Source organism: Leptopilina heterotoma, unplaced genomic scaffold (genome assembly GCF_015476425.1).
Source record: "Leptopilina heterotoma isolate Lh14 unplaced genomic scaffold, ASM1547642v1 Lhet_163, whole genome shotgun sequence".
NCBI classification, from domain to species: Eukaryota; Metazoa; Arthropoda; class Insecta; order Hymenoptera; family Figitidae; genus Leptopilina; species Leptopilina heterotoma.
Genome location: NW_025110879.1, coordinates 406757 through 434231, shown reverse-complemented (window position 1 = coordinate 434231; position 27475 = coordinate 406757). Strand labels below are relative to the sequence as shown.

Sequence of the window (27475 nt, the reverse complement as noted above, 5' to 3'; positions counted from 1 at the left end):
TTAAACTATTGTAACTATCTTGTAGGGTATTTAAAAATACATCGATTGACCCAAAATTCAATCACTTTTACCATATTTATAAAAAGTTATTCATATATTTCTATTATTTTTATTTCTATGAGGAAGTAAAGTGTTCATGAAATGAGCACCAAAATTATACAAAAAAATATACAACTTGTTTTCAATTTAGAAATGTTCCAATTTTAGAGATTTGCTTTTTTGTTAGAAACTGCCTCTCAAGTGTAAAACCTCAAGACATTCTAAGACAGGCCCGAGCGAAAATGTAATTCCTTGAGAAAATTTTCCCGCAGGCACTTTGGATTCTGTTCAACAAGAATTTCTTACACACACACACATATATATATATGTATATTGGCTCAGCTCAAAATTGCTGTTAAGTTGGATAATTAACACAGAAATGAATTTGCCATTATATAGTTCCTCGAGAAATAACTTTGGGATCCACATAGATATATAGCAATATTTGAGAGTATAGGACGAACCGTAAAATCCTTGAATTAAAACGTCAAGGTTAAAAATACAGTCAGCAATAAAAAGAAGAAGAAAAAAAGCACTCGCTTTTATATTGTAATTTCGATAATCTCCTCATTTACTTTCTTTTCTCATCTAATAAATATAAATATAAAGAACATAAAGAGATTACAAAACTCTTTACTCTATAAGGAATTGTATCTCTTTATTCTTTATCTCTTCATTATTCTAAAGAACAATATTTCTTTATTTTAAAAAATTGCTTCTTTTTATTTTAAAGAACTTGTATATTTTAATTCCAAATATTCCAATACAATTTAATTAATACTATATTTAATTATTATTAATATTAATGTACTATTAATCAAATTTTTTTTGAATTTCGCGCCAATACGGTTCTTCCACCTGAGTTGCAACACTTTTTCCGCAGAGCGCTACAGTTGCTTCTTCTACTTTCGCCAAGTATGCCAATTAAATTGTTTCGTTTCAGTGAAAAAAGTAAAACGTATTTTAAATTACGATTACAATAATAAATAATGTTTGAATAATTTTTATGAATGGATGAAATTAGAGAAAAAAAGTGGGGAAAAGGAGAAGAAGAAGAGGAAGAAAAAAGAAAAAGAAAAGGGAGAAAACAAAAAGAGAAGAAAAAGGAAAAAGATGAAGAAAAATAAGGAGAAGATGATCAAAAAAGAGAAGAAGAAGAGGAAAGAGAGAATGAAAGAGAGAAGTAGAAGAGCAAGAAAAGAGTTTGTCCAAAGAATATTTACCAATCTCGATAAAAAATTTTTCTCCATTAATTAATTTTTTAAAAATAAAAGAAGAAAAAATTGTTAATTATAATTTTTCCTCCCATTGTGATAAAAAGGTGGATATATATAGAAGAAGCTCAATTAATTTCCTTAATCGAATTCCTTATGGACTGTAGGAGAAACGCAAACAAACTATAATAATTATCATAATGCAAAGGGAAAATATTTAACGATCATAATTCAACTCTTTATCACGAAAAGTCTCATTTGTCATTTGCAGGATGGAAGGAAAAGAGAGAGAAAGATAGAGATAGAGAGGAAGGGGTTTCCCTAGTGTCAAGACTATCAAACACTCTGTAGAATTTTCCAGAATGGTCCAAAGTTATTCCATTAGAAAATCACTTGTATATTTAATGAATCCTCTTCCATCCCTCCCTTCCTATCTCCATCTATTATTACGTAGATTTGAATTCGGATTCCGGAGGCAAATATATATATATAATGTGTGTGGGTGTTCTTACTTATTCGCGAGAAACTAATATTCCTCCTCTAATGATCATGATCATGATGATGATGATGAGGGAAAATTAAGACATGTTTTCGGAAAAGAGAAAAATGTTCGCAAAAGATTTTTTAGATTTTTATTTTTTTTTCTCCTTTTGCCGCAAAAAAATATTTTATTTGTAACAAATTTAAATAATATAAATAAAGATTTTTTAATTTTCGAAAAATAAAATATAGAAAAAAATATTTGCAAAAGATTTTTTATATTTAAATTATTTTCTCCATTTTTTCTATATTTTTTTCGCAAAAAAAATTGAACTTTGTTCCTAATAAATTGAAGTACTTTAAATAAGGATTTTTTTGATTTTCAAATAAAAAAACGGAAAAAAATGTTCGCAAAAGATTTTTTAGATTTTAATTATTTTTCTATTTTTCTGCTCCTCTTTTACAATTTTTTTCTGCAAAAAAATATTTAGTTTGCAATAACTATTTTCAGTAAATTTTTTTTTTATTCTCTCTATCAAAATAGAAAAAAAATAAAAACAGTAAATAATTCCATTTAATTTTAATTTAATCACTAGATAATTTTTATTTGAGCTAAAATTAGAAACAGCATTTTACAAAAAAGTACTTTGACAAGTATCATTTGAGATAAATAGCTCGGATTTGAATCATATTACGGGAATTACAAATGAAACTTTAAACTGCGGGTATTTCAATGAATGCTTCTTGAAAAAAAAGAATTGAAGAGGAATTCACGTCACTATAATTTCGTAACTTTTTTCATCCACTACTCACTAATTTTTGTAGTGGTCAGTAATTATTGTTAAGCATTTCGAATCAAGAAAGGTGTAATTTTTATTTTCACATTATCCCTGCTATAATTCGTCCATTTACATTGCGAAAAAAATGACTTCTATTTGATTACGTCAGTTACGTTTCATTAAAATAATTACAAACTTATCTCTCATGTGTTTCCGGAAACCTATGACAAAGATTTATTTTTTTTTTTGGTCCATTTTTTGTCAGGGAAAAAATAATTAATTAACTATTAATTAATAAATATGTTACAACAATAAATACTATCATTAAAATAATTGCAAACTGTCTTTCGTCTTTACCGGAATTTTATTACAAACGAGATTCAATTCATTTTTTTGGCAAAAAAAAATATTAATTATTAGTTAATAAATATTTTACAATAAAAAATTCTATTAGTTAATAAATACAATAGTTGAAAATACTATAGTTAATAAATACAATAGTTGAAAATACTAAAATTAATAAATATTTTCTTTTAAAAAAATTATTAAAAAAATTATTAAAAAATACATTTAGAAAGCATTATTAAAAAATCGTTCTAAAAAGAATGATTGAAAAACACTTATTGAAAAACACCTCTATCTTTTTTTATTTTAATTTTAACTGTACTTTTTCCTAATTTAAAATTCATATTCCCCAAGTGAAAATGATTGACGATAAATATTTACTGTCAAGAATTATTCAAAGCTTGTTATTGCGGAAATTTACAAGAATTATGTAATATTTTTAATAAATAATCGCTTTCATTAGACCATACAATCTAATGCCATAATATTAGAAAACGTGTTTTGACACGTGAAGATAAAGAATAAAATATACACAGACACAATATTTATATTGCACCCAACAATATATATGTGAATATATATATAAAATGTGTGTGGGTTTTTGTGCATATACAAATGTCATTCAATCATTTATTTATGCAGAATAAATTGAATACACTGGTACCATTATAATTGTTTCATAAATTCTACACATTTTTCGTATTGTCGCAACAATGAGAAAATTTTTCATATATATAAAATATTTTCTATTCATTCAAAATTTCAAATCATGTAATATATTTGAAAAGTCGAAAAATTTGAACAAAATTTATCCAGAGAAAATAATTTTTGAAACGAATTTAAAAAAATAAGTGAATTTTGAAGTCTGATTTTAATTTCTAAAATTTCTTACTTTTTTATTATTTCTAGTATTAATAATATTACTATTATTAATATTATTTTTACAATTATTATTATAATATAATAATTAAGAAAATTGAATAAAAAATAATTCATGTAATAATAATTTTCTTTACTTTTGAAAAATCTTTACTCAATAATAATTTTCTATTATTTACATTTATAAATTTATATTTATGAATAAAAAGAATAATTTTCATATCAGAATTTCTAAAAAACTTAATTAAAACATAAAATAATATTTTTGTGACGAAGACAAAAAGTTGAAGGTGAATTTCAACAACAGTGAACGAATTATAAATAATATAAGAATTAAAAAAAATCTAGATAAAATAAAAGGGAAAAAAATAAAAAGAATCCGCAACTAAACAATGGGAAAAAGAATACAAAACAAATTTAAATCCAGAAAGCCAGAAAGAAAAGAAGTGACAAGTAAAATAAAATGCCAAGTCAAGAAAACAAAACCAAAAGAACAAAAAAACTGCAAAATTGAGGATTAAAAGAAATGCGTTAAAAACGAGGGAAAAAAATCCCCAACACACAGCGAAATGATGAAGGAAATGTTTATTAAAAAAAATAAAAAATAAAAACGATGCGAGAGAGATTAAAAAAATGAAAAATGCAACTCAACCGAAAAGAGAGTATATTTGGGAAATTTTATTCTCACTGCATTATTTTAACAAACAATCAAAAAATTTAAATCCAAGAGAAGCAAGTGGAGTGAAAATTTCTTTTTTTTATTATTTTTTCGCTAGGGAAAATAAACAATTATTCCGTAGTGGATGATATTTCTTGCAAAGAGTGTGGCGCAGTCAACAAAGAAGAGTCACACTCCTTTTGAGAAATAAGTGTGTGTGTATATTGCATTGATGTAAATCATTCGCAAACATTTACGAAGCAAAGATAACATTCCGTTACTTAGGAAGAAAACCACAAACCATATATATATATATTCTTCTTTTTTGCATAAACTTATTGCTCCCGGAAAGTTTAAATATATATTTATTGAAATTTGTGGTAAATAATCATTCAAATAATTTGACGCAAAAAAAATCTAGTAAAAACAGCTAATAAATGAAGTAACAGGAGGAAAATTAATTCCGAGGTTTTGCCTGTTGCACAATCGAATATTTTTTATGTAAAGAATTAAAAACAAATTAAATTAAATATTAAATTGCTATTCTTTTGCAAATAAAAATAATTTTAAAATAATTTCATAGAAAAGAAATTAAACAAGTTTTTGAAGAATTTTAATTAGAAACAAAAAAATGCATAATTTCTTCAAAATTTTAATGATAAATAAAAAAAGTAGATTTTTTAAAAACATTATTTTACCTTTTTCCATTATAATTAAATTTTTTATAAAAAAAATTTTAAGAACTAGTTTTTTTTTTAAATTCCAATGAAATTATTTTTGTAAAATTATTTAAATTTTCGGATAATATTGTAGTAACTAAAATATTAAAGTAGTTAATTGAAATATTTAAATAATTGAAAATATCGAAACAATTAAAAATATCGAAATAATTGAAAAAATTGAAAATAATTGAAAATATTGAATACATTGAAAATATTGAAATAATTGAAAATATTGAAAATAATTGAAAATATTGAAAATAATTTAATTTTACAAAATTAGACTAAAAATATTCTTAAAATTACTTTTTTTTTAAATATTTTAGTATTCAATATTCCTCTGACTCTTTTTTTATTAAAAAATAATTATAAGATTTCAGAAAAGCTGACAAAAGAAGAAAAAGAAAATTCCACAGCACAAATCTCGTAAATTTACCTTTTCAACTTTAAGACATAGACCATATATATTGGTGTCGGAATGAAAAAAAAACTTGATACTTTAAGATGAAGAGCATTTCCAGAATCTGTTTGGCGCCAAAAGTCTATTGGTCCGATGCCAAAAAGAGTTCAAAATTGTTGAATTCCAAAAGGAAAAAAAAATCTCGCGCACATGTTCAAAGAAATTGACAAACACTTTATTATTTTTTTTTTCATTCTAAAATATATATATCCGAATTCTCAACATTTTTTTCACACTTCATTTTTTCACATACCTTTATATATTCGCACTTTGATAATATAAATAACTCGCGAGAGAGACTTATCATTTTTCTTCCAAATATAATTTATTTTTAACAATCATAAATGAAATTAATGATTCTACAAAAATTGCTTCGATAAATTTTTCAATATTTAAATTTCCAGAGAAATTGTGTTTCAAAATATATTAAAAATATTTATAAATATATTTTTTACAAGTATATTTTACAAATTTATTTTTAAACACAATTTCTTAGAATTTAGAGACAAATTTATTTGTTTATTAAACAGTTTAAATTTAATTCTGATTCTGATGTTTTTGAAATTATTTATTTCTCATTTTTTTACGACTTTTCTCCAAGTGGACTTGTTGAAAAGTGTACCTAACAATAAGAGAAGAATATTTAGAAAATTAATTTAAAAAGTTTCCCTTTTAATTAATCTTCTAAATATTCTTCTTTTATTGTTACGCTTTTCAAAAATTCCACTTCGAGAAAAGTCGAAAAAAATTAATTAATTATTAATTTAAATTAATTAACAATTAGAAAAAGAAATAAGTCCATTAAATAATTAATTTCTAATTAAAATTAAAAATTCTTCAAGAGTATAAAAGAAAATAAATTCTCGTCTCAAAATTGAATTTTATTTAATATTTTTGTCCATACTATTCTAAAAGGGATATTATTTCACAAAATGTAAAAGGATGAATAGTGCATGTGTTCCCTGATACCCTTTCAATATCGTGTTATTAGATCTTTACGCTGACAAGTATACATATATTATGTATAAAGTACCTATTCACGCTCATTATTCATAACAAACGAGACACACTAAAAAACTATTTGCTTTTAATTTTATCCTAGCGTTTCTAATTTCTTTCATTTCAAAAAAAAAAATATGAAGAAAAAAAAACCGGATTATTCAAGTTACACACGGAATATTAATGAATGAATTCTCATTTTTCTTTTCAAGAAATATATAATAATCAAAAAGAATATAATTTAAAAAATTAATCCAAAAATAGAAGTGTAAATTTCAACTATTTTTTTTTAAATTTAGTTTATAAAAAAAATGTAAGAAAAAATTACAGAGAAGAGGAGTTGAAGACAAAAGTTAACATTATTAATATTAATAATAATAATTATAATAATAATACACTGAAAAAAAATTTATTCGATTTAAATAACCGATTAGGTACTTGTCTAATATGAAATAAATATTTACTTGAGTTAAATAATTTTTATTTAATCCAATTAAATTATATATGAACCAATAATTTCAGTATTTGAAGCAAGTACAGTTTAATTGACACAAATAAAAATTATTTGATACAAGTAAATATTTATTTGAATCAAACAAATTTTTTTTCAGCAACAATAAGAAAAGAATATTTAGAAAATTAATTGAAAAAGAAAAAATTAATTAATAAAAATAGAAATTATAATAATATAAAAATAATATATAAATAAAAATATAAAAATAAATAAATAAATAACAATGACTAAAAAATTTCTAAACAATTATTTCTACTAATAACTAACTAATACGAGAATTGAAACATTTTGTTATAAATTCCAACAAAATAATAAGACTGGCGCCTTAGAAGTGTGGAAAATTACATTTACACGAAAAAAAACGAAGAAGAAAAAACAGACTCATTTAGTGTTACAATTCAAATCATTGTCCATTCATCTAAGTAAATTCATCATAAACGATTTTTCTTTTTTCAGAAATATGTGTGTATATATAATTTAAAAATCAATGCGGATAAAACTGATTTACGAGTTTCCGAGTGCGAAGATGGTGTATAGCTTCTTCCGTCAATGTGAATTGGAAGTACAAACAACCTTGACTCAGTTTTCTATATAACGACACAAGGATTCTATATCATACAAATCTTAAAAAGAATCAAGATATACGTATATATTTTGACGATTAAAATTTATAATTTTTTCTATTTTAATTTTTTTCTTTTTCGACGATTCAATGAAATATATAACACATTCATGTATATATTTAACGATAAGGAAGAAAATGTGTGATTTGTTTATAAATTGGATTACTGATTTGCGTCATTCCACTTCAAGAACATACTACAAAGCAATGGCATCCAAACAATAATTTTCCAATTTATTTGTCGTAAGTAATTATTGCTTTGTTGGGTGTACAGAGAGAGTGAAGCTCTATGACCATTGGGGACAACAATATAAACTGGGGTTAGAACTCATTATGAGAGATAATTCAGTGTTACAATTGTCCAGTGAAAACAATGATGGTTTATTTTGTTTGCAATTTTCCTCCTCTCTCTGGGATAAAATTCAGTTTATAATTTAATCTTAAATTTGGAGAAATTAAGTTTCAAAGTTGAAAGGCGTTTGGCGGATTTTGTTGGAAATTCATACGGCCAATATTATTCTGACTGGCGAGTGTCGTTACTAGCGTTGACTATTACTACTTGAAATTTTTTTTCTGAACCTTATTTTTCTTTGCTAACTATAGCCATGTTATTTTGGATTTATTTTTTGCATTAATTTATTTTTAACTTGAATTATTTTCTAACAATTTATTGAAATTAATTCTCGAATTAATTTAATTTCAAATTAATTCATTAATAACTAATTTATTTTCAAGCTAAATAATTTAGAACTAACTTATTTTCGAATTGATTAATTTATAACTGATTCATTTTCAATCTAAATTATTTAGAACTAATTTCTTTTCAAATTGAATAATTTATAACTGATTTATTTTCAAACTAATTAATCTAGAACTAAATAATTTTCAAATTAATTAATTTAGAACTGATTTATTTTCAAACTAAATTATTTAGAACTAATTTATTTCCAAATTAATTTTTATATAATTTAAGTTTGAATTAATTTTTTTTCAAACTAATTTCTTTACCGATTCATTTATTTTCAAATTAATTTATTTCATCTACTTATTAAATTATTTAACAATTAATTTATGTTCAAATTAATTTATTTAGGTACAATTAAATTTACTTGTCACTAACTAATCTATTTCAGGAATATTACTCATTCATTTTATTTTTTACTTCTTACTTTTAGCGGTTAATTATACTGAAGAGAGAAAAAATCCCTAGGCGCCGGGAATTGAACGCACGACCCTAATATGCTCGCAAGTCGACACCGTAACCACTCGACCACAAAGGCGCACCTGAAGTTTTTCAATTTAGAGACAGTTTACACGGAAGCCTTAAATATATATGCCTCCGCGCGCATAAATGGATATTCCTCCAAGAGCATATATTTGCGCCTGCTCGAACACGTGGTCAAGGCAAACTCTTTCACAACACAGCTGCAGGCAAACACTTTGCGCAGACGCGAGTATATGCTCATGGAGGCATATCCGTTTATGCTCGCGGAGACTTATATTTAAGGCTTACGGTGTAAACTCCTTCTATATTTGAAAAATTGAGGAGCCGGGAAGAACTCGCCGAGCGCTCCAACGCATGCGTTAATACCAGTCGGGTAGCAGTGACAGGCCCAGAGGCGCTCACTGCTCCCCGACTGATATTAGAGAATACGTTCGCGCGCTCGGCGAGTTCTTCTTCCCGGCTCCTCAATTATTCAAATATTGGTTGAATATACAGTCGAACCTGGATAAGTGACATTTCAAGGGACCGTGAATTTTTTGTCACTTATAGAGGTTTTTCACTAATAGAGGTTTTCACTTATAGAGGTTCTCGCACTTACAGAGGTTTAAGCGTGCACTCTTTCACTCATAGAGGTTTAATCAATTACTGTTTACTTACTTCTATTGCCCAGTAGAATATTTATATGAGGAAAAGATTTTAACTTACAGAGGTTGGAGACATGCTCCTGTCACTTATAGAGGTCTACTTAAGAAAAATAATCACTAATAGAGGTTCAAGGAGCGCTTCATTCACTTATAGAGGTCTAGCAAAGAAAAAATATCGGTCACTTACAGATTCTCACTTATAGAGGTTTTTACATGGGAAAATGAAGGGACCTGACGATTGCTGTCTCTAATAGAGGTTTTTCAATTATCCAGGTTTCACTTAGCCAGGTTCGACTGTATATATAATTAATAAATGCACTCAATGCTCGTAAATAAATAAATAAATAAAATAAATTAGTAAATAAAACTAAATAAATAAAAGTAAATTAATTAATAAATATACATGGGCAATTCTACGTGAGATTTCAGTCGACCTCTTAAAATCGGCCAAAAATATTTTTTTTCTATTCTGTATTGAAAAAAAACAGATACGTATTTTTTTATTATTTTTTTGGAGGCCAAATTTTTGAGTTATGAATTTTCAAAATTTTCGCTTTTTAAATGTAGCTATATTTTTAATGTCAGATAACTCAAAAAATATTGCTTCTTTTCATTTTTTGACAAGAGAAAAAAAATTTTGTTTTTCTTTCTACTTTTGAATAATCATAACAAAAAAATTTTTTTTTCATTTTTTATTAAAAAAATAAAAAAAATTTTTAAACAAATTAATTTTTTTTAACTTTGGGTATGATAAATTTTTAATTTTCTTTTTCTAAAACATACCTGGAAATGATAAGAAGGTTTTGCAAAAAGTTTCAGAGTGGGCCTGACAAGTTTGATGGGTCCAAAAAAAAAATTAAGCTGTCCGTGCAGGTCGCACGCACGTGGCACAATGGGATTTTTTTACAATTTATTATTAAAAATTGTCTAGAGCCTACAAATTTTATCGGATTTTGATTATTATTGAATTTTTAGGCTCTAAACAATTTTTAATAATAAATTGTAAAAAAGTCCCATTGTGCCACGTGCGTGCGACCTGCACAGAGAGCTTAATTATTTTTTTGGACCCATCAAATTTGTCAGGCCCACTCTGAAACTTTTTGCAAAACCTTGTTATCATTTCCAGGTATGTTTTAGAAAAAGAAAATTAAAAATTTATCATACCCAAAGTTAAAAAAAATTAATTTGTTTATAAAATTTTTTTATTTTTTTAATAAAAAATGAAAAAAATTTTTTTTTGTTATGATTATTCAAAAGTAGAGAGAAAAACAAAACTTTTTTTCTCTTGTCAAAAAATGAAAAGAAGCAATATTTTTTGAGTTATCTGACATTAAAAATATATCTTCATTTAAAAAACGAAAATTTTGAAAATTCATAACTCAAAAATTTGGCCTCCAAAAAAATAATAAAAAAATACGTATCTGTTTTTTTTCAATACAGAATAGAAAAAAAATATTTTTGGCCGATTTTAAGAGGTCAACTGAAATCTCACGTGGAATTGCCCACATATAACTAATTAAATAAATTAAAGTAGGAAATAAATTAATGAATTAAACTGAATAAATAAATAAAAATATAAATAAATAATTAATATACATTACAATAATAATATATAATATAAAAAATAATGTAATATATAATAGATATTAAAATATAATTTATTCTCACGAATAAAAAATGTTTGCGACTAGAAATAAAAATTCCATACAGAGACAATTTTCCTCCCCTTGAAAATTATTCGCAATAATTTAATTAAAATAAAAAAAAGTCTATTAAAATTCTTTCAAAAATTTCGCTTTTCTTTTATTAATTAACCCCTTCACAGTGTTTGACGTCTATAGAGGCCAAAATAATTCGTGCCCCCAGTGTGTATGACCGCTATAGCGGCATCGAAAAAAAAGATATATAAAAGTTAACGAATCTTGCTAAAAATGCCTACTCGGGGGTTTTCGGGGTCACTGAATCCAAATCCGTTATCGAAATTTTTAAATTCAAAATGGCGGCTTCAAAATGGCGATCAAAATTTTTTTTTAAGTTTACGAATTCAGCTGAAAATGCTGATTCAAGGGTTTTCGAGGTCTCTAAATCCAAATATTTAGTCAAAAAATTAAAATTGAAAATGGCGGCTCCAAAATGGTTACAAAAAAAAATTTAAAGTTCTCAAATTAGTTCTTAAAACTTAAAGCAGAGAAATTAATATGTCCGATGTTTTAAAACATTGTGAAATACTTAAAATCAATCTATATTAAAAAATTTAATAATAGTAATTAAATTAAATAGTTCGTGACTCCGGATTCGACTAAGAGCGGTGTTTTAAATAGTTTGTGTAAATAAATATAAATATAATAATTATATGTAAAATATATTATACATATATAAAAATATAAAAATATAAACCCCAAAAGACTCAAATAACTATTTATAACCACATTCGTAAACTTTTAAATTTTTGGTTGACATCTTGAAGTCGCCATTTCGAATTATAAAATTTTAACCTAATATTCTAATTCAGTGTCTCCAAAAACCCCTATATGCTCATTTCTAGCCAAATCCGAAAACTTTAAAATTTTTTCGGTCGCCATTTTGAATTTTAAAATTTTAACGAAATATTCGAAATCAGCGACCCCAAAAACCCCCAAGTGAGTATTTTTAGTCAAATACGGAAACTTTTAAATTTGTAAGCCGCCATTTTAGAGACGCCATTTTGAATTTTTAAATTTTGATCAAATATTCGGATTCGGGGACCCCGAAAACATAAAATATAATAATATGAAGTAATTAAAAATAAAATTTTTTTTGCACATTTGTGGCACGAAAAGCTTATTTTGACTACACTGCTAAGGGGTTAAAAAAAATTTTTTTTTAACTATTTTTATTTGATTAATTTTTATTCATATATACTTTTTAAAGCTACTTATTTACATAATCCTTTAGATTTACTCATCATGAGGATTTGTTTTCACTACTTTTTCTTTCTGCAAAGAAAACAAATTTTTATTTTTTTTTCTAAATTTAAAAAAAAAGATTTCAAAAGACATTTTCTGAATGAAAAAAATATGTCAATTTTTTCTTAAAAGTGTCAAGGCAAATAAAATACCAACGAATTATTATAAAGTAAACTTGAATATGTAATTGACTTTTAAAAAGTGATTTTAATCTTGTTGAAAGTTCGGGTAATATAGAATTTGTTGGAATTTTAATGAAATATACGTGAGTTTCACACGTAGTCATGAATTTACTTATCTAGATTACAATAGTAAAATAACAGAAATTTAAATCAGACTCTTACGTCAAAAATTATGAATTTACGATTATTATTATAATTTATCTCAATTTTATGTTCATTAACTACTTGTACATTTTTATTTGACTATTATTATCTCACCTGTCAGAGCAGTTTTTCGAAATTAAAATTTTTCAAAATTAATTATGAATTATTAAAATAAAAAATTAGTAATTTACTAATAATAATAATAATAATAATAATAATTTACTACTTTATTAAATTTAATTAAATTATTTTTATTTCGATTTTACTTTCCATTAAATTTAATCAAAATTGATCTTCGAAATTTTTTTTTGCAAATCAAAATTCAAAGAAATATTTTTTTCAAAGCGAAAAAAAGCGAATCAATCGTAAAATTGAAATTGATTCAAGTATGAAAAGCATTGTTAAATGGAGTCAATGAACATATGCCAAATAATTTACGATCCCGGAAGAAATGAATCATTGTCTATTCACTTATCATTTATAAAGAGTAGACAGAGGGGAATCGTCCAATCTTGATAAAAAAAAAAAAAAAAATTCGCCACTTAAAATGACGCAGCAAAATGACCCTCGAAATCTGACGAGATTAAATCTTTCATTTAAATTACCTATTCGAAAAATATTTCTATTAACCACAGACCATGAAAATGGTCTAATCGCAAATTAAATTAAACGAAATAAAGAAAATTTAATAAATAAATTAATAATAAATAATGAATAATGATAATAATAATAATTAAAAATAATAATATAATAATTAATAATAATTATATTGCTTGTCCTGTCAAATAAATAAATAATAATAAATTCTACTACTAAATAATGCGTTACTATAGTAGAGTTATAACTTTTTCTGTTAGAAAGGAAAAAATTTCCTAGGGGCCTGGAGTTGAACCCAAGACCCTCACTTTACTTGCAAGCCGATACCATAACCACCTAACCACACCACAAGTACAAAATATTTATCAAATTTTCTACTATGCATAAATAATACGGAACTAATTATTATTCTATTTGATCAATTCGTCATAAAACGAACCAAGAAAAGCATAAAGTAATAAATGATAAATAAATTAATAAACAAACAATGATAAATGATAGAAAAATAAAATTTCAGTGTCATTAAAATAAATACTTGAGTACATCAAATAAAAAACAAAATAGCGTTAAATAACCTCTAACCCCTTCTACCAATTTTTTCTTCTTAAAATTTTTGGTACAATTGGATGGATAATAATCGTACACAATCAGAAATTAAAAGATCACGAGTTTAAAACGTGATACAGAGACAATCGCTGATGACCTTTAAACTTGTAAACGAAAAGGTTAACAGATTTGCTATATATAAATAACATACATATATGTGAAGTTATGACTACAATGAAGAAGCTTTTATTATTTTTCATTAAGTAACTTTATCAAAAACTCGTCTGTGTGAATGTACATACATATATGTATAAAAAGACGTGTTCATTGTGTATAGAGTACCATATATCATGAAGGTAATTTTCACAAACTATATATATATATATACTTCCACACTGAAGAAACAACAGCTTCACTAAAAAGTTTTCCATCAGACTTCAAACAATTACAGATAAGGCCGCGCGGGTGTAATTTTAAAGAAGCATCTATAGAGGCTTTTATCAGATAAAAAAAAATTCTACAATACAAAGTTCCTTTACGCATTACGATAAAGTCATTAATGAAATTTTTTCAAATAAGAAAATTCTTCAATAGAATGGTATCAATTTTTTTTTAAATTACCATTTGTGTTGTAACTATCATTTATTGCAACCATGATTAATTATAATCACTAATTATTGTTGGTATTAATAGAAATATTATTACTATTCCAACTACTATTAGAACTACTTGTACTACTACTGCTTTAATTTTATTATTATTTTATTTTTATTTTATTTATTATTATTTTATTATTACTATTATTAGGGGAGAGTTGTCAGAGTTGGACAGGGTTCAGGGTTGGGCCACCGCGTTTATTTCGTTTTATTGCACTAGCGCCATCTATCTTTTTACGTAAATTCTTGCTACTAAGTGTCAGCCATCTTTTCACATGAGTCGCAGTTAAGTATACGAAGCTATACTTGACCACCGTACCAATTTGTGATATAGGCTCAACAAAAACTTTTTTGTGGTGTCAAAAAAAGAGATCTAAATGTAGAAGAAATGTGCCAAAGACAAAATAAGTTTACAGAAATTGTTCATTAGGATGATATGTGAAAATGTGTAAAGTATTTTGGATTTTGTGTCACGCGTTTGTGTTCTGTGCCTCTATGACGGAAAACGACGCGTGTGTCAGAGTTGGGCCATGAGGAAAATTTTGCAATTACAAAGCGTACCTACTTGCAACAGAAATTCATTTTTTCACTTAAAGAGGTGTTAAAAACTTCATTTCAATTGGAAAGAGAGAAAAAAAAATTTTTGATAACCTTTTTTCATTTTTTCAATTTTTCAATTTTGGATTTCGTTCATGAGGAATAAATTATGTAAAGTTATATGAAAATGCATAATATGGGATTTTATTTTAATTTCATGGTTCCTTTCCTCATTCTCAAGTGTCATTCTATCATTTGAAGGTCATTTTTAATCATTTACCTATGTAAATATTTCATTGATTTTCTACAGTGGCCCAACTCTGGCGACCATGATCAACTCTGAATTTTTTTTTTTAATTGCTTTATAACTCTGAATCTTTTGGTCGAATTTTTTTACAATGTTCAGCAAAAACATTGCATTTGAGTTGATCTTTCCAAAAATATGCGCGAAATCGCGAAATTCGTTCTACAGGGGAAGTTATTAAGAAAAAGTCAAAACTATGCTCAACTCTAACAACACTCCCCTATTATTATTATTATTATTATTATTATTATTATTATTATTATTATTATTATTTTATTTAACGAGGGAAGTGGAAAATCTGCTAGACAGATCAATTTTATTATTGATACTATTATTATTGCTATTATTATTAATTATTATCAATTACTATTAATATTATTAATTACAATTAATATTAATTACTACAGTAATAATTGTAATAATAATTTTTCCCTATTTTTTAATACCGACAACTCATTGGTTCTTATACCGCGACCAATTCATCTCGTTTGTGAGAGAACTTTCATGCCGTCTGGACGGCAACTTTCAGAGTTACAATAGCGGGAAATTCAAATTTAATAAAACAGCGAACTAAGTAAAAATGGAAGAAAAAGACGAAAATAAAGACAAAAGGGACGAATATAAAGAAATATTAAGAATATTAATTAATACGAAAATTAATATTAAATATTAATTCGAATATAAAGAAGCAAAAATAAAGATAAATGCAAAAAAAGGATAAAGAAAAAAAAGAAAGGAAAAAGAAAAAAAGAACTGTTAATTTTACAAAAAAAATTTTTTTTAAATTCAAAGAATACTAATAAAAACTATTAAAAATATTCTACGACACGTATGTATATAAAAATTAAAAAAGCGTGAGAATTTCCTCAAAATTATCGTCAGAATTTATATATATATAGGTATAATATAAAATGAGATTCAAACTTTCAAAGCTTTATATAAGAACCTTTCTAGTCTCTCGAGAAAATAGGATTAATAAAGTACCAAGTATAAATCGCAATTACGAAATTCCCTCATATCTTACAAGATGTGCATTTAACCAAAAAAACCTTCAAGTTTGTTCATAATTTTCTTCTCCATGGAAAATTTACGATCTTATATTTTTAACGTTGAACAAATTTTCCTATACTTGTGAATTCTTTTTCGCTCTAAGAAAAAAAAATTGGACAAGTGCGAGTTGTACTCGCACTGCAATAGCGGGTTCCGTACACAAATATATTAAAACAATACTTGAAACATTTATCGGTTATTGGTAGAATTAAAATAAACAATTAAAAAAATATATGTACATTAAAATTATTTGATAAAAAAATAACTAAAAAAAAATTAAAGTGTTGTATATGTAAAATTGTAAACAATAATAAGTAGAGGAACAAAATTTAAAAAATTAGTTCCTCTACTTATTATTGTTTACAATATTAGATATACAATACTTTAATTTTTTTTAGTTATTTTTTTATCAAATAATTTTAATATACATATATTTTTTTAATTGTTTATTTTAATTCTACCAATTACCGATAAATGTTTCAAGTATTGTTTTAATATATTTGTGAACGGAACCCGCCATTGCAGTGCGAGTACAACTCGCACTTGTCCAATTTTTTTTATTTTTAGTTAAGAAATTAAAGGGAGAAAACAATCTCTCATTTATTATCTTAAACTTTCACTCTTCCTTAAAATATTTAATGCCACGTGTTTTAACTAAAAAAAATTTTTTTTTAAATTTTTTTTACAAAAAGTTTCTTAAATAAATTTTTTGTCGTCAGACTGTTATAATACATTAGTATACCAATTTTCAGCTAATTAGGTCGAATAATGTAAAAGTTAGAAAAAAAAAAATTTTTTTTCAAAAACTTTTTAGTTTTTTCTTGACAACGCTATAGACATTATTACATATCAAGTTCTCTATATTTTTCCTGTAATATTCGAGTGAAAATACACCAGCATGCAAAATTTTAGCTCTCCATGTCGAATAGTTTAGAAGTTAAGGGGGGGGGGATGATCACTTTTTATGCATTTTTGGCCAAAAATCTTGTTATTTCCTTGACAACGCTATGACCATCAACTCCAAACACATTCTCTATATTTTTCCTGTAATCTACGTGTCAAAATACGTATCTGTACCAAATTTGAGCTCTCTAGATCAAATAGTTTAGCCGCTAGGGGGGGGGGGGGGCGATTTGGCTACGGACACAAGAGTCTCACCAAAAGGGTTCCGTCAGTACACCGTAGGTGTACGGAACCCTAAAAAGAAAAAATTTAGTCAGAAAAACAAATTTCTAAATTTCACCAATCTCTTTAGAAATGGAATATGAAAATATTTTTGCAATCTTCGATATATTTATATAAAAGGAAAATTTACGATTGAAAAACAATTTCTGCTAAAATTGCTCTTTTTTCGGTTGGATTCTTTTTTCAGTATTATTGCTTTTTTAATGATTCACCCAGAGAAAAAGAAAAAAAGGAAAGATTGAAAAGAAAATAGTGAAGAAAGGAGAAAAAAGGAAAAGAAAAACCGTAAAACAGAAAAGCGAAAAAAGAAAAATAGGAAAAACACAAAAGAAAAAAGGAAAAAGTGAAAAAAGAAGAAGAAAAAGTGAAGAAAGGAAAAGAAGAAAAGGTAAAAGTGAAGATAGGAAAAAAAGTGAAAAAGAAGAAAAGAAAATAGTAAAAAAAGAAAGAGAAGAAAATTAAAAAGTGAAAAGAGAAAAAAAAAGAAAATACTTAAAAAAATCGAAAAGAAACGGATTTATTTCCAAATATCGAGAAAAATTGAAAATTTTCATTTGTTTCATTTGCTAAAAAAAATGAAATTGAAATACAACGAGATTTGTAAATAAGGAAATCGAGGTTGATAGAATTTTCTCGGACACACATTTATACAACCTTGATGTCCCTGATTTTGCATTTTTGGTATTGACGACGCTCCATTTGTCTCGATGAGAATAAACGAGTTCAAAGCTTTCGTAGACTCTGCACATTGTGTGTGCTTCATTAGAAAGTGTTGAAGAGAGAAAAAGAGCGAGTGAGAGAGAAAGAGAGAGTTCAACAAACTCACCTCAAGGCTATGGAATTAACTCTCCTTAGAGTTTTTTTTTGCAATTTTTTTGCCTCGAATCAACAATATTGCTACCTGTCTGTAATCTTAAATTTGTTTTGCAGCCTCCGCAAAAATTTCACCTCAACATTTATAGTGAAAGCCGGCCAACAAATTTTTTTCTTTATCAATTCGAACTGTTATTTTTGCCAAATAATGGAGAATAAACAAAATAAATTAATACTTATTAATTTTTTTTTACTTTTTTATAAAAAAATATTAGTAGTTATTATTTAGTAATACTTTAATTATTATTAATTATTAATTTATTAATACTTATTTATTTATTTATAAGAGAAGAGAATAAACAAAATAAATAAAAAGCGTTATGTGCACTAAAAAGTCAATATTTAAATTATTCTCAAAATAAAATTTTTTGAAGTATAAAAAAGTGTTTGAGGAATAAAATAAATTTTTCCACTTGAGAACGTCAAGGTCACCACTAGGTGGCAGAAAAAATTCCAAGAAGTGACTGAACTGCCATCTAACGGTGACCTTGGCGTTCGCAGGTGGAGAGTAGCATCTCCATATTGAATCTCAAGATATTCTCAAATAATCGTAATTCTATTATTTATAATAGAATCCAGAGTTTAACTATTAATATAAACGACTCAATTTTTTATTTTGCAATATTTTTTTCGCTCTACTATTTTTTAGTCTTGGAATTAATTTTTCCAGTAAATAAATCGATATTTAAAAGTTCATTTTAATAAATAGGGTTATTCGTGGTTACAAAATAAGTGTAATAATAATACTAACAACGAAATAAGTGTCATATTAATAACAGAAAACAAAAGAAATATTTAAATAAAAAGATAGAATAAATAGAATATAATTAAAAAATAAAAAGTAACAAGAGAACATTGTTAAAAAAAATTGTACGACCGTAAATTTTCAAATATTTCTTTATGACGCAAAAGGAACTGCAAAGAATAGTCAATGAGGAAAATTGCACCAAGGTAAATTGAAATTAATATTCCTAGGCAAAATATGATAAATAATGAATTCCCTTTTAAGATTATATAAAAGTCTTTGCAATTTACTTTTCATCAAAGTAAAAACTTGATGCACGTTTATTAATCATAATTTATCTTTGCTTTAGTTGCGCAAATTATTTAAGTAGGAGCTTAAATCAACTTGCATACTTTATGTTGAGTTTGGACAGTAATGGTGTTTAACCTTGTCTTGCGGTTCAAAAATAACAATAGTATCGACTTTAAAGACAACATATAGCTATAACCAACATTTACAGCCTATACAAACACGTACAATATCGCCTCAAGTAATTCGAAATTACAAAACCAAAAAAAAAAAAAAACAATTAGCAGCAAAGAACATATGTTTAACAAAAAAGAGATGAAGAGAAAAAAAGACCTTTTCCTAATTCAAAAAAAAAAAAAAAAAAAAATGAAGATTGAGTTGAAATTAAGTTTCCAACGTAAAAAGAAAATTTAACTCGATTCTATATTTTACAAGTGGAAGAAAACGAGGATAAATTGGAGTACTTTCTTTCTAAAAAAGTACACTCGAATGATAACTTTTCTCGTTACCGAATTTCATTGGCTACTGACAAAACTTCATACAACGTAAAGCTAAACTTTAAAAGATAACAACCTTGTGATAAGTTTTAATTTACAGCAAATGTCTATTGATTTTTTTCTTCATTTTTTTTTTGTATACACGCACACACACACACAATCATTGACATGAGATAAGAATTTCGTAATACTTTGCAGAAGAGGAAATTAAGAGAGAAAAAAAATGTATCTGCCCCTAGGCAGAAAACGTCATTGAGTTCAATAATCTAGTACCTTGAATTTAGATCGCTATTAAAATGATTCAAGGGCATTGAAGTTGAATAGAGGAAGAAAATTTGCAGTAATTGATTTTTAATCTTAAACAACGATAAAATGATTTTTAATCACTTTAATTGATCTCAAACTTTAAATTTTTAATCTTAATCTTAATTATTTTTTTTTAATTACTTGATATTATTATATTTTATGTTTTCGGGGTCGCCGAATCCGAATATTTGATCAAAATTTAAAAATTCAAAATGGGGTCTCTAAAATCGCGGCTTTAAAAATTTAAGTCTCCTGATTTGACTAAAAATGTTTACTTGGAGGGTTTTTGGGGTCGCTGATTTCGAATATCTGGTTAAAATTTTAAAATTCAAAATGGCGGCTTTAAAAATTTAAGTCTCCTGATTTGACTAAAAATGTTTACTTGGAGGGTTTTTGGGGTCGCTGATTTCGAATATCTGGTTAAAATTTTAAAATTCAAAATGGCGGCTTTAAAAATTTAAGTCTCCTGATTTGACTAAAAATGTTTACTTGGAGGGTTTTTGGGGTCGCTGATTTCGAATATCTGGTTAAAATTTTAAAATTCAAAATGGCGGCTTCAAAATGGCGACCGAAAAAATTTTAAAGTTTTCGGATTTGACTAGAAATGAGCATATGGGGGTTTTTGGAGACACTGAATTAGAATATTGGGTTAAAATTTTATAATTCGAAATGGCGACTTCAAGATGTCAACCAAAAATTTAAAAGTTTACGAATGTGGTTATAAATAGTTATTTGAGTCTTTTGGGGTTTATATTTTTATATTTTTATATATGTATAATATATTTTACATATAATTATTATATTTATATTTATTTACACAAACTATTTAAAACACCGCTCTTAGTCGTATCCAGAGTCACGAACTATTTAATTTAATTACTATTATTAAATTTTTTAATAAAGATCGATTTTGAGTATTTCACAATGTTTTAAAACATCGGTCATATTAATTTCTCTGCTTTAAGTTTTAAGAACTAATTTGAGAACTTTAAATTTTTTGGTAGCCATTTTGGAGCCGGCATTTTGAATTTGGAATTTTAGATTAAATATTTGGATTTAGAGACCTCAAAAACCCCCAAATGAGCATTTTCAGACAAATTCGTAAACTTAAAAAAATTTTTGGTCGCCATTTTGAAACCGCCATTTTGAATTTAAAAATTTTAACTAAATATTCGAATTCAGCGACCCCAAAAACCCCCAAGTAAACATTTTTAGTCAAATCCGTGAACTTTTAAATTTTTTTGGTCGCCATTTTGGAGCCGCTATTTTCAATTTTAAATTTTTGACTAAATATTTGGATTTAGAGACCTCAAAAACCCTTGAATCAGCATTTTCAGCTGAATTCGTAAACTTAAAAAAAAATTTGGTCGCCATTTTGAAGCCGCCATTTTGAATTTAAAATTTTCAATAACGGATTTGGATTCAGCGACCCCGAAAACCCCCGAGTAGGCATTTTTAGCAAGATTCGTTAACTTTTATATATCTTTTTTTTCGATGCCGCTATAGCGGTCATACACACTGGGGGCACGAATTATTTTGGCCTCTATAGACGTCAAACACTGTGAAGGGGTTAATTGACGATTTTGATCAGCAATGATTTTTATTGACAACGATTGGAACCACCAACAATTAAATTCTTAATGATTTTGACTATCGGCGATTTAAACTATACCAACAAAAAAGAGCAGCGAAAATTGTAACAAACTATGATTTTACTAGCAGCGATTGTAACCAACAGCAATTAAAAATTTTTACGATTATAACTAACAGCGATTTTAACTACCGACGATGTTTACTACCTGTGATTTTTATTATCAGGAATTTTTACTACCAGTAATTTTTGTTACCAGTGATTTTTACTACCAATTATTAGAATTACCAACAATTTTAACTAACTAACAGCAATTAAAAATTTTAATGATTTCAACTAACAGCGATTTTAACTACCAGTGATTGTTACGACCAGTAATTTTTATTTCCAATGATTAGAACTACCAACGATTTTAACTAGCAACTACCAATTGTTTTAATTACCAGCGATTTTTACTGCAAACTTTTTTGACTATAATTAATTGTTAGTTCCACTGATTAGTAGTAAAAATCGCTGATAGTTGAAATAATTAATAGTAAAAATCGCTGATATAGTTAAAATAATTTGTAATAAAAATCGCTAGTATAGTTAGAATAATTCGTAGTTCCAAACGTTGGTAATTAATATTGCTGGTAGTTAAAATAATTTATAGTTTTAATCTTTAGCGGTTAAAATCGCTATTAGTGAAAATCGTTGATAGTGAAAATCGCTGATAGTTAAAATAATTTGTAGTAAAAACCGCTGGTAAGAGAGAAGAATTCCTATAGTTTCAATCGTCTGTAGTAAAATTCAATTTGATATTCTTCGGAAAAATGTCAACTAATTATTGTATCAAAATGCAATTTTAACCATTTTGGAAAAATAATACCCAATTTTCTTGTTCAAAGCAAAATTAATTGTAAATTAACTTTTAAATTAAAATTGATGGTAGCTAAAATAGTTTGAATCTTGAAAATAGATAATCTTCAGGGAATAAATTAATTCTTAGATTAAAAAACAGAAATTTCTCCTTAATTTGTCAATAAATTTTTGTTAAAAAATACCAATGACATATTTCTCGTCTAAATTCTGAAGTTCGAATTCTCAGGAGATTGCACGTCGGTCCAGAGAAAAGAAATAAAAAAACACTCAAAAATATAAAAAATGCATTTCGCGACTACAAAAGTGGAGCATAAAATTTATGAGAAGCTTCTAATGAGAAAACTGTCAACTGCGATTTAATTTCGATTAGCTTTTAAAATTCACTTTATAGAGAAAAGGAATAAATTATTTCAGCAAATAGATGCAAGGAAGTTTGTAATCACGTTAAAAATACAAAAGAGAGTTCGAAATTTTCGACTTTGCGAATAGTGTTTTCTTTTTGGAGTGGCAGAAATGTTCAATTTTTCACGTTAATGTTTAATTATTAATTATTAATTATGTTATTTTAATATTCTCTTTTCGAGTCTAAACTAAATTATGTACCTAATTAATTTATTTCTCGAGTGGATAAATCTACAGTTTGTGAAATAATCCCCAATTTTATGAGAATTTTCCCAAAATAAAAAAGTTTATTCTCCGGAAATATTGCTTATTTTGAAATTATCATTTAAAAAACAGAATAATTACAGATAGAAGAGATTTTTTCTTCTCTGGACTCTTTTGTTTTGTGTTTATAAAAATTTATTTAGTATAAACTTCCTTATATTTTCTAGATTTGATTTTGATGTGTATATATAGTAAAATCAAGTTCATCAAGTACTAGACGGAGCTATACACGCGCGTCATAACGATAAGAGGATACATAAAATGTTTCTAACATACATTTAAGCTATTCCACGTGTCGATGCTATTGATTCTTTTTAAAACAAAAGACAAATAAATTTAAAGCTGTCATTTCGGAATTACTAAATTTTCTCTATTATTTACATCTTTGTCTCGTTTCAAGGAATTCGAAAAAATACAATAAATTTTCATTCTCTCTCAAAATTTTGATAAAAATAAAACTTGATTACTTGACTTTAATTATTTATTGCATAATATTCAAAAAGTAAATATTCTCAAAATTTGAAAATTAGTTTTGAATCACTAAAAATTTGTTTTTAATTTAAAAAATTAAATTTTAATTATTCAAGATTAAATTTGAAAATTATTTTACTTAATAATTCTAACTTAATTTTTCAAGGAAAAATTTTAAAAAATTTCTCAAAAAACAAAATTTTTATTAAAAAGTTCTACAAGAATTCAATTATTTAAATAGGTACAAAAATAAATAAATTGAATAATTGAATACTTCTAAATTTTATTCTTATAAATAATTTGACAATTAAAAAAAAATAATTGTATTTCTGAAAAAGTTTTATTATTGCAAAAAATAATAGAAAACTTTAGAAGCATTTTATTTAGAGTCATTCCATTATATTTCGACTAAAGTCGTTGCCGACTAATTTTAAAAAATTGTAATATTTTGCAGGAATGATTTTAAAGATATTAGGATCACCGAACAAAAAGAATTTTTTAAATATTTTTTATATTTATTGTAAAATAAGCATCTAAAGTATATGAAGTCGTAAAAACTGACACTTTTTCATCTAATAGAAAATATTAAAGAAAACACATAATTTACTATAAAAACGTAAAAAAATTATTAGAATTTATTAAGAATGAATTATTTTATTATTATAAATTGATAGAAACAATTATTAATAAGAAATATTAAATAAAAAATAATTTTAAAGTTTACATGGAAAATAACCTATTTTTGCAAATTTCATTCACTAAATATGAGAAAGAGAAATCATTAAATTGGATAAAACCTTATGAAATATAAAGTACCTGTGATTAACTTTTAGTTTTTCTTATCACTTTCTTCCTGTTTTCTTCACAAATATTAAAAAATAAGCAATTAAAATTGGCACTTTGCTTATTTTCACGATTTTCAAATGTAAATAACTTTTGCCTAGAAAAATGAAAAATTACGAAAATTGGGCAATAATTAATTCATCACTAGATACACTTACTGGAAAAAGATTTTCTTTGGTCCCGAAGCTATTTCTCGAATTAATTAACTTTAAACTTTTTACTATTTTTATCAGGTTAATACATGTGGTTTTTAAAGGACGAAGTTAGCTCTTCTTGTTTAATCTTTTTGAACCAACTTCAGTTTTAAAGAAATCACATGTATTAACCTGATAAAAATAGTAAAAAGTTTAAAGTTAATTAATTCGAGAAATAGCTTCGGGACCAAAGAAAATCTTTTTCCAGTAAGTGTATCTAGTGATGAATTAATTATTGCTTAATTTTCGTAATTTTTCATTTTTCTAGGCAAAAGTTATTTACATTTGAAAATCGTGAAAATAAGCAAAGTGCCAATTTTAATTGCTTATTTTTTAATATTTGTGAAGAAAACAGGAAGAAAGTGATAAGAAAAACTAAAAGTTAATCACAGGTACTTTATATTTCATAAGGTTTTATCCAATTTAATGATTTCTCTTTCTCATATTTAGTGAATGAAATTTGCAAAAATAGGTTATTTTCCATGTAAACTTTAAAATTATTTTTTATTTAATATTTCTTATTAATAATTGTTTCTATCAATTTATAATAATAAAATAATTCATTCTTAATAAATTCTAATAATTTTTTTACGTTTTTATAGTAAATTATGTGTTTTCTTTAATATTTTCTATTAGATGAAAAAGTGTCAGTTTTTACGACTTCATATACTTTAGATGCTTATTTTACAATAAATATAAAAAATATTTAAAAAATTCTTTTTGTTCGGTGATCCTAATATCTTTAAAATCATTCCTGCAAAATATTACAATTTTTTAAAATTAGTCGGCAACGACTTTAGTCGAAATATAATGGAATGACTCTTTAATTTTTTTGTATAAATAATTAAATTATCGTCAAACAATTTATTATTTGTATAAATAATTTAATTATCGTCAAACATTTTATTATTTGGAAAAATAATTGAATTATTGTGAAGAATTTTATTAAAATTTTCAAAAGAAATTGAATTTTCTTAAAAGAATTTTCTATTGATAAAAACAATTGAATTCTTGTGAAGAATTTATTTCAATTTTTTTTTAAATAATTTTATTCTTGTGAAAATTTTTATTATTTGAGAAAATAATTAAATTCTTGCAAAGAATTTTATTAAATTTTGTTTAAATAATTGAATTCTCGTGAAAAAATTTAAAATATTTCTTAAAATCAAATTCTTATACACTCGAATCTCGCTATAACGAGAAGTTCGGGAGTCAAGTCTCCCTCTATTACGAGCGCAAGAGGAAAAATGAGAAATCCCCACTTTTAAGATTCTTCATTCATTTTTTTTAGTGTTTACAATTTACATAATGTCAAAATTACAAACGTAACCTAGTTTAATTTGAACTTTAACGTACAGAAAATTTATATAAGCTAAAATTTTGAAGATTGATATAATTTCAAATAAGAAGTGACCTTTTATGACTTTTTTATTTTATTTTATATAAATAAAATTGATTTTAACCAACTTTAAACCAAATGAATGTGCATTTGTTTATAAATAGTGGGGGTAATCGGGAGGAAATTTTCCTCGCTATACCGAGAGACAGAGCTCTCGTTATAGAGAGCGCTCGTTATAGAGAAGGTCGTTATAGCGAGATTTGAGTGTATATAAAGAATTTTATCAAAAATTTTTTAAAATAAATAAATTCTTTCGAAGAATTTTAATAAAATTTTGAATTTTTTTATTAAAATTTTATGAAAAGCATTTTACTATTTATGAAAATAATTGAATCTTGAGAAGAATTTTATTCAACTTTTTTTGTATAAATAATTGAATTCTTGTGAAGAATTTTATTCATTTTCTTTTAAATATTTAAATTCTCGTGAAAAATTTTGTTATTAGAGAAAATAATTGAATTCTTGCGAAGAATACAATTTATTAAATTTTTTTAAATAATTGAATGTTCGTGAAAAATTTTAAAATATTTTTTAAAATAATATTCTTATACCTACATAAAGAATTTTATAAAAAATTTTTCAAAATAATTGAATTCTTTCGAAGAATTTTAATAAAATTTTTAAGAATAACTGCATTTTTTGAAGAATTTTTTAAAAATTATATTATTAAAAATAATTTAAATTCTTCGATAAATTTTATTATTCATGAAAATAATTGAATTACTGTGAAGAATTTAATAAAAATTCTCTCAAATAATTAATTTTCTTTTTGAAAATGGAATGAAAATTGAATTTTAAATCATTGAATTCCTATAATAACTCTATTAAAATTCTATTTTTAATTAATATTTTTAATTTTCTTATTCTAAAGCATTTTCTTATTTATGAAAATAGGAATTGAATTCCAACGAAGAAATTTATAAAAATTATTTTAAATACCTAATTGATTTTTTTCGAAAAAGTCAATGTGGAAATGGAAAAAATATTTTCTCTGTAAAATTCTCCCCAGTGGCGAGAA

General features: G+C 25.2%; 1 protein-coding gene across 9 annotated transcripts in view; it reads right to left on the bottom strand.

The window, feature by feature from the left end:
• LOC122499040 (cAMP-specific 3',5'-cyclic phosphodiesterase, isoforms N/G) overlaps positions 1–27475 on the bottom strand; it is a 340358-nt gene that overhangs the window by 42758 nt on the left and 270125 nt on the right. The window lies entirely within an intron of this gene.